The sequence below is a fragment of the Microtus ochrogaster genome, chromosome 26 (assembly GCF_000317375.1).
Source record: "Microtus ochrogaster isolate Prairie Vole_2 chromosome 26, MicOch1.0, whole genome shotgun sequence".
Lineage (NCBI taxonomy): Eukaryota > Metazoa > Chordata > Mammalia > Rodentia > Cricetidae > Microtus > Microtus ochrogaster.
Genome location: NC_022025.1, coordinates 12,790,065 through 12,800,255, shown reverse-complemented (window position 1 = coordinate 12,800,255; position 10,191 = coordinate 12,790,065). Strand labels below are relative to the sequence as shown.

General features: G+C 44.9%; 1 protein-coding gene across 4 annotated transcripts in view; it reads right to left on the bottom strand.

Annotated features, from left to right (window-relative positions):
• Positions 1 to 10,191, bottom strand: part of Magi2 (membrane associated guanylate kinase, WW and PDZ domain containing 2) — a 1,267,351-nt gene that overhangs the window by 829 nt on the left and 1,256,331 nt on the right. The gene's annotated exons all lie outside the window — the stretch shown is intronic.

Genomic DNA, 10,191 nt, shown 5'->3' with positions numbered 1-10,191 from the left:
TAGAAAGCCTAGTTTCAACATCTATTGAGGATTTACTGTGCTTACTTCCAAAAAGGATTTAAAACAACTTAACAATATATATATGTATACATATATACATATATATATGTGTGTATATATATATATATATATATATATATATATGAAATGACCTAGAACACTGGCCAGAAGCCAAGTAGGGAACAGATGCGTGAGAAATCAACGATGAGTAAGTTATGACCACGAACAAAATAACATTACCCCAAACTTCTTTACCCTAAGGCAAAGATAATGCAGGGAAATCCAATATAGGAACCTTGGTATTTGTGAGCGATATGCCTCATGACCTTTGAAAAGCCTTGAGTTTTGCAATACCGTTCTGGGATGTAATTTTCTCCTAGGAATTGATATACGAGTGGAGGAACATAGAAGCCACATTCATACTGAATTCTGAGTAGCTGGTGACCCCTGAGTAGCAGGGGGTCAGAGGTGACCTTGTGTGTATCCAGTCCACATACACCAGGACTCTGCTTTGTTTGAAAAGTTGAGAATGTTTACAGAGCAGTTCTAATAGCGACTTAGATGAGGAGGAAAAATGCTATTTTCCCCAACACTTCTGGCCACCTTTAGAATACGAAATTAGCTGTCAAATGTTTCTCCTCTGATGTGAAATCTGAAGATTTTATTTTGGGCACAGTGTCATCTTCCTGCTCTTCATATTTTTACACCGCAGACCATGGATGTGTCAGTGAAAACAGGAGCATGTCCAGCTGCGGGCTAGCATTAAAAATCAATGTAATATATGATAGAGAGTGGTCATTTGTCAATATGGGAAAATATTGCCGTAAGCAGCCAAACACATCACTTAAAGACCTTCGTGGTTTGTGAATAGCCCTTTCTGACCACGACCACGGCAGTGACGGTTTGTATGTTAGCAGCTCTTTCCCCACCATTGAATCACATGTGGTAGCATCGATTAGCTGGCCTTGAATTTCTCCTGAGGCCCAGGGAGAGGGCCAACATTACTTATACCATTGCCTGAAGAAGGAATTGAAGCAGAAAGAAAGGTTAAGTAGCATGGCCAAATTTATAGAATTACAGAATGGCTACTACCATTTTGGGTTTCTTTACCCTTTTTACTGACTGGGAAAAGTGCCAGACTGAACAGGAGGGTTCTCGTCAGACCGTGAAAAGTATTAGTGGGTCTGGAATCGCTGCTGAAGCCTTAGTCTTTCTCTTTCTCCTCTTTCCTGTCTCCAGTAACTCTCCCTATGAAAAGCTAAGGATGGGCTTATCTACAAATACAAATCTTACTATAAAAAGATTTTTCAAGACATGTTATAAAGTGATTAAAAACTGAATGAGAATGCTTAGTTTTTGTGTCCTAAGCTACTACTTATTAAGAATATTAATCAGAAATTAAAATTAACTGCGTATAAAGTAAAATATTCAGAAGCTTTAATCTTTATATGTGCATATCTTTTTATTTTTAAATGAAGGAACTCTATAGTTCAGTTCTGGACACGCAGTGCCCACACAGGCATGAGCTTGTGGGGCTCCACAAGGCACCTCAGTAACAGGGGGAGAGGGTTTGGGACAGGGAGACCCCCTTCTCTAATCTTTCAAAGTCTAAAGCTCATGACATCATGATGCACAGTGAAAGAATTACTCAAATTTAGTAATTTGATTCCTAATTTCTGATTCCCTGGACTGATTCCTTTAGGTCATGTGTTTTTGCTTTCCCAACTTCATTCTTTTTTTTTTTTTTCTTGTATCTAGGAACAGGCTAAGGTGCGTGATCATGGACTTGGGCACAAGCTAAGGTGTGTGGTCCTGAGACCAGCACAGGCAAAAGTGCGTGATCACGGACCTGAAAACTGTTTGAAATGTGTGATCAAGGACCCAAGAACATGCTAGGGTGCGTGATCATGGGCCGGCACAGGTTAGGGTGCGCGGTGATGGGCCGGGCACAGGTTAGGGTGCGTGATCATGGGCCCGGCACAGGTTAGGGTGTGTGATCATGGGCCCGGCACAGGTTAGGGTGCGCGGTGATGGGCCCGGCACAGGGTAGGGTGCGTGATCATGGGCCGGGCACAGGTTAGGGCACGCGCTGATGGGCCCAGCACAGGTTAGGGCGCGCGATCCTGCACATGTATCAAGTGGTTGAGGAAGATGTCGCCTCAGCATCTTCTCTGAGGTGTTCTAACATGAGCTGTAACTGGGTACATCCTGCAAAGTTGAAACCTGGCCTGCTGGGATTTTTGCAGCTGCTCTGTTCAAACAATGTCCCAGGTGCAGTGGCTAGAATCAAATTCCCTTTATTCGTGTTTCCTATCGTACCCTGCCCAACTCAGTGATACTTTTGTGTCAAATCCAGAGGACACCTCTGTGTCTCCACCCTCCTATACCACATCCTCACACAGGCAAGTATTTCCGTAAGCACACTGAACTCGTAACTTCATGACACCCTAGTCTCCTGCTCCTCACCTGAATCCTCTTTTCCACCACCTTATTAGGGCTTTAGTCTTAGGTGGTTTTCCCCCACCACAGTCTCTCCGGGGCACTCTCTTCTATTTGTAAAGCTTGTATACAAAGTTACTGCTGGGATGTATTCTGCCCAATGACTCCGTGCTGTGTAATCCATCTGCCTTCTTGATAGCTCTCCTTGAAAAATGTATTGCCATCTGCAATAACTAAAACCTTCCCTCCTCTGTCTCTCCACGGTAGATGGTGGATATCACGCTGGATCGCTTTCTTTTTCTGATCTCACAAATCCAATGCATCTGTTTTATTAGTCCCATCTTCATATACTAATAGGCTCTGGTGACTTCACCTTCTCTTTTACTAATGTAATTTAAGATAAGGGGCAGTGTCTGGAAGGATGCAGCTAATGTAGGATGATCAAAACAGTCACATTTAAAAGGAGGCCACCAGTGGCCATATTCCCTTGGGGAGACTATAGAAGTTCTACATTCTAGGGCCAGGCTATGGTGGTGCACCCTTTTAATCACAGCACTCGGGAGGCAGAGGCAGGTGGATCTCTGTAAGTTCGAGGCCAGCCTGGTCTACAAGAGCTACTTCCAGAATTTCAGCCCTGTTCAGAGACATGTTATAAATAGTGAGCCACCACCAACCACCACCTGTCTGTGCAAAGCACTGGCTTGCTTTGAGGAAGCCATTTGGTTCCAGACCCTGAGCAGGGAACACTTTTAGACAAAGGAACTGCAGAAATTCACATCACCTGAGTGTTATGGAAACTCCTGCAGCTAATGGCCGTTAAGCTACCGGCCCACTTTGGGAGTGGTCTCAGGCACTCTAAGTGCAGAAGAAAAACGTGTGCAGCCCCTTTTTTTCTGCTGGATTTGGTTCCTGGTTCCCAAACCAACAGAGGTAGCAGATCACTACCCTGACTGTGAGTTTATTCCCAAATAAACCTTTGCTATACTTCATTCCAGGCTATTGTGAAACTCTTTGATACAACTATAATTTGGCGCCCTACGTTGGGCACCGTTATGTAATGCTTTTTCGTTTTCCATCTGCTGGGACCAGAATAATCTCACAGAAAGTATATGAATTACAACACTGTTTGGCCTATTAACTTGGTATTCTTATTAACTAACCCTTACATCTTAAAGTAACCCATTTCTATTATTTTACATTTTTACCACGAGGCTTGTGGTTTACTGGTAAGGCTCTGGCCTATTTCTCCTTTGGCAGCGACATGCATCTGCCTGACTCTGCCTTTTTCCCTCCTCTATCTCTGTTTAGATTTCCTGCCTTGCTCTATTCTGCCCTGCCATAGGCCAAAGCGGCTTCCTTATTAACCAATGGTAATAAGGCATATTCACACAGCATACAGAGTCCTACACCCTCTGGGCCATTGCCACAGCCACTCTTCTCTTTGTTTTTATGCTTGAGCAACTCCACTGACTCTCCATGTAACATCAGTGACGACGACTTTGATAAACAAGTTGGATCATGCCAATTCTTGCTGCTCTTAGAGTAAAACTCATAATAATTAGCATAATCTGTAAAAGCCTGCAGGATCTAGGTCCTGACATTTCCCACAGTCTCATCCCTATTCACTCACCCACCCAAACAAAATGCCTTCTGCTTAGTTCCTCAAACGCAGGTAGCTCATTTGGGGGTGCTCTTGTCAGCTGCCCGGCCTGCTGTAGAAGGCTCTCCTCCGAGCTGCTTGACTGGAGGGTTCTCCTCTACCCTTCAGGGTGCTCTTGAGTGTTATCCCAGAGAGCTCCAATGAATATAGTAAGCATGCCTCTTCAACAAGCATCCGGTTTTATATTCTCACAGTACTTATCTACGTTCGCTATTTACTTGACTGACAACAGTCTCAAATACTAGTTACACGTTTCGTGAAGACAGTGACCGCACTGACCTCATTAGTCACTGTGGACTTAAAAACCAGCACAGTGCTTGACCCCAATAATGAGTGCTTGATGAATATTTGGTAAGTGAATGAAAGAGAAATAGACAGCCTGAAACCAAATACTAATCCTCCTTGAAGAAACACTTCAGGGCAAAAGGGCCACGTTTAAAGTGTACTCTGTCAAGGGTGCGTTTGTGTCTGTGACTTGTACCTGTTTTGAGCGTGAAGATGGTGGAGAATTGGCAATGTCAGAGAGAAAATAGGTCTGGGGGAGAGAGAGTGATGAGCGACGAGGGAGCAGACCACAGAGAGCTGGGAACAGTTCTCCCTCTCATGGCGGCTGCCTAAGGAGCAGGCAGGCAGAAGCTCTGGTTCCCAGGGCAGAGTGCGTTCCCTTGAGATTTTAGAAATGTTCTTTTCTGTTAATCTTCCCAACTGCTTGACAGGCTCTGTCCCTGCAGCCACTGACCACTATGCTATGGAGTGTCCTGAAGAGTCACAGATAAAACAGTAGACCCCAAATGAGTGTCTCTATGTGACGAGAGAAACAGGCCCTCTTCTTAAGCTAGGATCACCTCCCTTCCTGCTTTCATCTCCATCGAGTTCCCATCTCTCGTAGAACACAAACCGATCAATATCTAAGTATATATTTTATATATGGCACAGATTATGCACATATGGTTATTTTTGAGTTGAGAGATATATAATCTCTTGATTACCTTGCAGGAGCTCAGCAATATTAAGAAATTAAGTTTCACTTTATGTGCTGACATTAAGAAAAAAATCTCCATGGGCTGGCAAGGTGACCAGACAGGGAAAGGCATTTGGAGCTGTGTAGACCCGGACGCCTGAGTTCGATGCTTAGAAATGTAAAGAACCAACTTCACAAAGCTGTCTTGTGATCTTCATAGGAAGGCATGCATGCACACATACAAAACCCCCTTGTCAACCTCTTGTACGTGGGAATTGTATTTCAACATCTTGTTTAATGAAACACCACCCCAACTGCAGTAGCATAGGATCTGATCTGCTTGGAATACACTGCCTGTTGTAGTAAACCAGCGTCTGTTTGCCTAGACGGCTGTCATCTGCAGTGAAATGGCTCTACAGTTGAGGAGCACGCAAGATGCATGAAGGAAGAGAGCTGGAGCTGTGTCTCTGTAAGTCGAGGAAGAGCTGACAGGAAACTTTGCTGAGACCTGAGGTGGGGGCACTCTCAAAAGGGACTCGGAGGTTGAGGTAGGAGAAAGAGAGCCCATCATCTACTACTCAACCATAGATACAGCCTCGGAGCTTCCAGCTTGGCCTCAGGGTTGGCCAGCCTCTGGATGGCTGCATCCCTAGGTTGCTATTTGGTACCCAGCTCAGACGCAGAGCTTGCCTTTTAGCTCAGGATATTAAGGAGAGAATAACAGCATGGCTGCTGTTGGTACTACTCCTAACATCTATCTACAGGAGCTCTGGCGGAGGCACACTAACTGAGCGCCAGGCACCAGGAGCTGAACTCACAGCACATGTACAAACAGACACGTGCTACAGGGAAGGAGACTGAGAAATGAAGGCTAACAGGCTTGCTGCAGGCTGCACAGCCGTGGGTAATGGAGAAGGATGCCGAATGCCTTCCTGACCATTAACCATGGCTGCTCGATGCCTTTGCTCTCTTTAATTCTTACTGAGAAATGGGGACCCGTCTGTGCTTCTGGAGCGATGAACAGACTCCGTCTGAAGTGGCCGTCAGAAGCAGATCTATTGCTTTTCCTAATGCGGACTCTGAAATGTCATCTATCTGAACACTGGACTCAGGCAGTCGTTAGGGTTGGAGCTTTGAGCCGTGGAAATGCTGGGAATATGGGGGGAGGGGGCTCAACAGATAATAACAGGTCTTTTAGAGGCGGGGATAATGCTATATGTTTAAAAATATTCTTACTGCCACTTCTTGGGCTAGGATTGAGTTGAAAATACTCACATTTGATATTAGAAACACTGAATTTGACCCACACATTCTTTTACTGGCTAAAATTGTCCTGCAGAGTGATGCGCGGATTTGGTACTACGTCTTGCCCTACTCTACAGGCGGTTAGCGCTAGAGAACAGATGTGGCCATACTGGAATCCATTTGCTTCTAATTTAGACTATTGGAGAAAAATAGAAATATGATTAAGATCAGCAATGCAAAGTCATTTGGTCAAGAAAAGCTTTGCAAGCATGGTGCTTAAACCATGCAGGTTGATTTGGGTCCATTAAACCATCACTTTTTGTAACAAAATATAAATAGGAAATCTGTATGTTAATATTTTCTGAACAAATAAATTATTCTGTTGTTTTTCAACTCTTTCTAAGGCACTGGTTCCAATCTGGAGCTGTTGTTATGGCCTTCACTACGGGGGGGGGGGGAGGTGTGAACTGGGTGTTGTAACATTTTTACTTCTGAAGTGGCTACACTTGCTTCACCCAGGCACTAGATGAGCCCCTGGGTACCACATGAGCTCCTCCGGAACAGAGAGGCAGTCCTCAGGGTGGGGCCAGGCACTTAAGGATGGAGCTACTGCCCAGCGGATGCTTCCTAGGAGTTGGTACTTGGCTGTGGGCATCATGGATGTTACCTTGCAATCCTCACGTTAGCTCTGAGAACTGTGGTGCTGCTCCCCCCACCCACTGGTTAGAGAACCAAAGCTTAAATCAATGAAGAAATTTGCCAGGACCACTAAGCTAGTAATGAGAATGGAGCAAAGGACCCTATAACCCAGAGCCCACAGCCAAACCCTTCTACTCTAATCTTCCCAAACAGCAAAAACAGTTCAGGAAGAGATACTGGCTTCCAATGCTGCTTCAACTGCAAAAGTAAGCAAACCAACCCACCACTACCACCAATAACAACAAAGAAATGGAACCCTAGTCGCCTGGTGGAGCGGCTTATGTCACTTAGGGCTTGGGAGGCTGAGGCAGAAAGACTGCAGTTTGAATACAGTTCTTCACCAGCATAGAGTACAAAGAAAGACCCTGTCTTAAAAAAGTCTCTGAGGTGGTAGAAAAGCCAGGGGGACCGTTGGCTAACAGACCATCTCCTAAGCACTCACTGGCAGCTGGGCCCCGGAGAAGGCAGGTGAAGCCCGGGTCAGACCCGCTGGAGCTGGGAGTTGGTTGGGAAAGTGGCCATATGTCAGGGAAGGTAGAGAGGGAGTTAAGTCAGCAACTGTGGAGAGTGTGAACTTGGAAGCCTTGCTTCTGGCTCCAGTACTGCCTCCTGGTGTGAACTTGGCAAGCCACCTAACTATTCTCAGCCTCCGTTTCTCCGGGCAACATGAACTGAAACCTATTTTACTTCCCTCCCAGATTGTGAGGATCAAATGGAGTGAGGCCTATGGACCGTAAGGCTCACACGCACGTGATGCTCCCACGCACATGGACCGTGTATATGCTCACACGCAAATGGACCATGAGGCTCACAGACACATGGACAGTGACGCTCACACGCACGTGATGCTCACATGCACATGGACTGTGATGCTCACGCACACATGGACTGTGATGCTCACATGCAGATGGACCGTGTGTATGCTCACACGCAGATGGACCATAAAGCTCACAGACACACGGACCATGAGGCTCACGCGCACATGATGCTCACACGCACATGGACTTGCTATCAGATTGATAGTTCAAACCTAGTTTTTTAAAGTGAGGAAAAGGTAAGAATTGACCCCTTACCAAGATGATATATGGGTAGTAGATGAGCACATGAAAATGGCCAGTGCCATTCAGTTGGGACTTTAAGGAGAGGTGCTTGTGTCCCAACCTTATGGCTAGAACTAAGCAACAGTACTGGTAACTGAGACCACGGCTGCTCACCCTTTCTGTGCTGTGTATGAAAATGAATAGCTACTTAAGAAAGCAGTTTGTTGGTTTCCTGAAAAGTTAAACACTTGTTTGTCATCCCACGGACTTGTCTCTGTATGCTAAGAACTTATATTCGCATAAATGCCTTTGTGTGGGTTTTTATGGAGACTTATATTTTTATGGTGAGTTTTTACCACCAGTGAAACAGCCCAGATGTCCATCAAGTGGGAATGGATAAACACGGTGGGCTGCTACTCAGCTATGAAACGAAGCACATTAGCCATATACCCCAAACACAAGCGGATCTCAGATGCTTTATGTTCAACGAAAAAGAGCGCCTGATTCAGAAGGTGACAGAGTATATAACTGACGTTTATTTGACATTCTCAAACCGGCAAACTCAGTGACAGTTCCCTGGAGCTTAGCTATGGGGCCAGGGTGACGTTAGGGTCTGTGGGACTGGTCTGTATCTGGATCAGTGATAATGGTTATTTTGTTGCTTTAACATTAGTACTAACTGTTACGTCTTTGACTGTTTCATACAGGTCTATAGTACAGAACAGTTACCTTTCCTCCCCACCCTTTCCTCCCCTTCTCACTTCCATCAACCCCTCCTCCCATCCCGCCCCACCCTCACTTATGATGTTTGGTTCTCTCTGATGACCTGTTCAATCTAAACAGGAGGACCTGTGTGATCACTGCCTGCGGACTAGCCCTTAGAGTCCAGTGGGATCACCGGTGGATACAACGTGAAGTCAGTGACTTCCCTTTCCCCGAATCTGTCAGTAGGAAATACCTCTGCAGTTGGGCAGGGCTCCCTAGTCCTCCCCTACCCAAGCCTGACACTGTTGGTGGGTCCATTCTTTGCAGACTCGGTACAGTCATCCATGGTAGCTGAGTGTTCACAACTGCAATGGCTGTTTATTGCTTACTGTTGTTTCTGAGGTAAGTCTCAGATAACTCAGTGTGTCTTTGAACTTGCCCATAACTCAGGAAGACACTGACTTCCTGATCCTTCTGCCTCTGCCTCCTAAGTGCTGGGGTTACAGTTGTGATATATATATATATATATATATATATATATATATAAAAGTGTGTGTGTGTGTGTGTGTGTGTGTGTGTGTGTGTGTGTGTGTGTGTGTGTAATTTTAAAATAATAGTGTTATGGCACTTAAGGAAATGCTCAACATCCTTAGTCATCAGAGAAATGCAATTCAAAACAACTCTGAATTACCATCTTATAACTGTCAGAATGGCCAAGATCAAAATCTCTGATAACAATTTATTCTGGAGAAGATGTGGAGTAAGGGGAAGTAAGGTGACCATCCCTTCATTGCTGGTGGGAGTACAAACTTACTGTATAGTCATTTTGGAAATCAGTATGGCGGTTCTCAGAAAATTGGGAATCAAGCTACCTCAAGACCCAGCAATACCATTCTTGGGCATATATCCAAAGGAGGCACACTCCTACCACAAGGACGTTTGCTCAACTATATTCATAGCAGCATTATTGTAATAGCCAGAACATGGAAACAACCTAGACACCCCTCGGCCGAAGAATGGATAAGGTAAATGTGGTACATTTACACAATGGAGTACTACTCAGCAGAAAAAAATGGCATCTTGAAATTTGCAGGCAAAAGGATAGAACTAGAAAAAGCCATACTGAGTGAGGTAACCCAGACCCAGAAAGACAAACATGGTATGTACTCACTTATAAGAGCATATTAGACATAAAGAGAAGAATAACCAGCCTACAGGCCAAAACCCCAGAGAACATAAGAGAGACAGACATACATGGATCCACCTAAGAAGGGGGAAAAAGACAAGATCTCCTGAGTAAATTGGAAACATGGGAGACAAAGGAAGGGTGAAAGGGGGAAGGGGAGGAGAAAGGGAAGTGGGGAAGATGTATAGCACATTCCTATCCAAACAATTAAAATGAGGATTTTATTTATTTATTTTTGTTTTTTTTAGGTATCTAT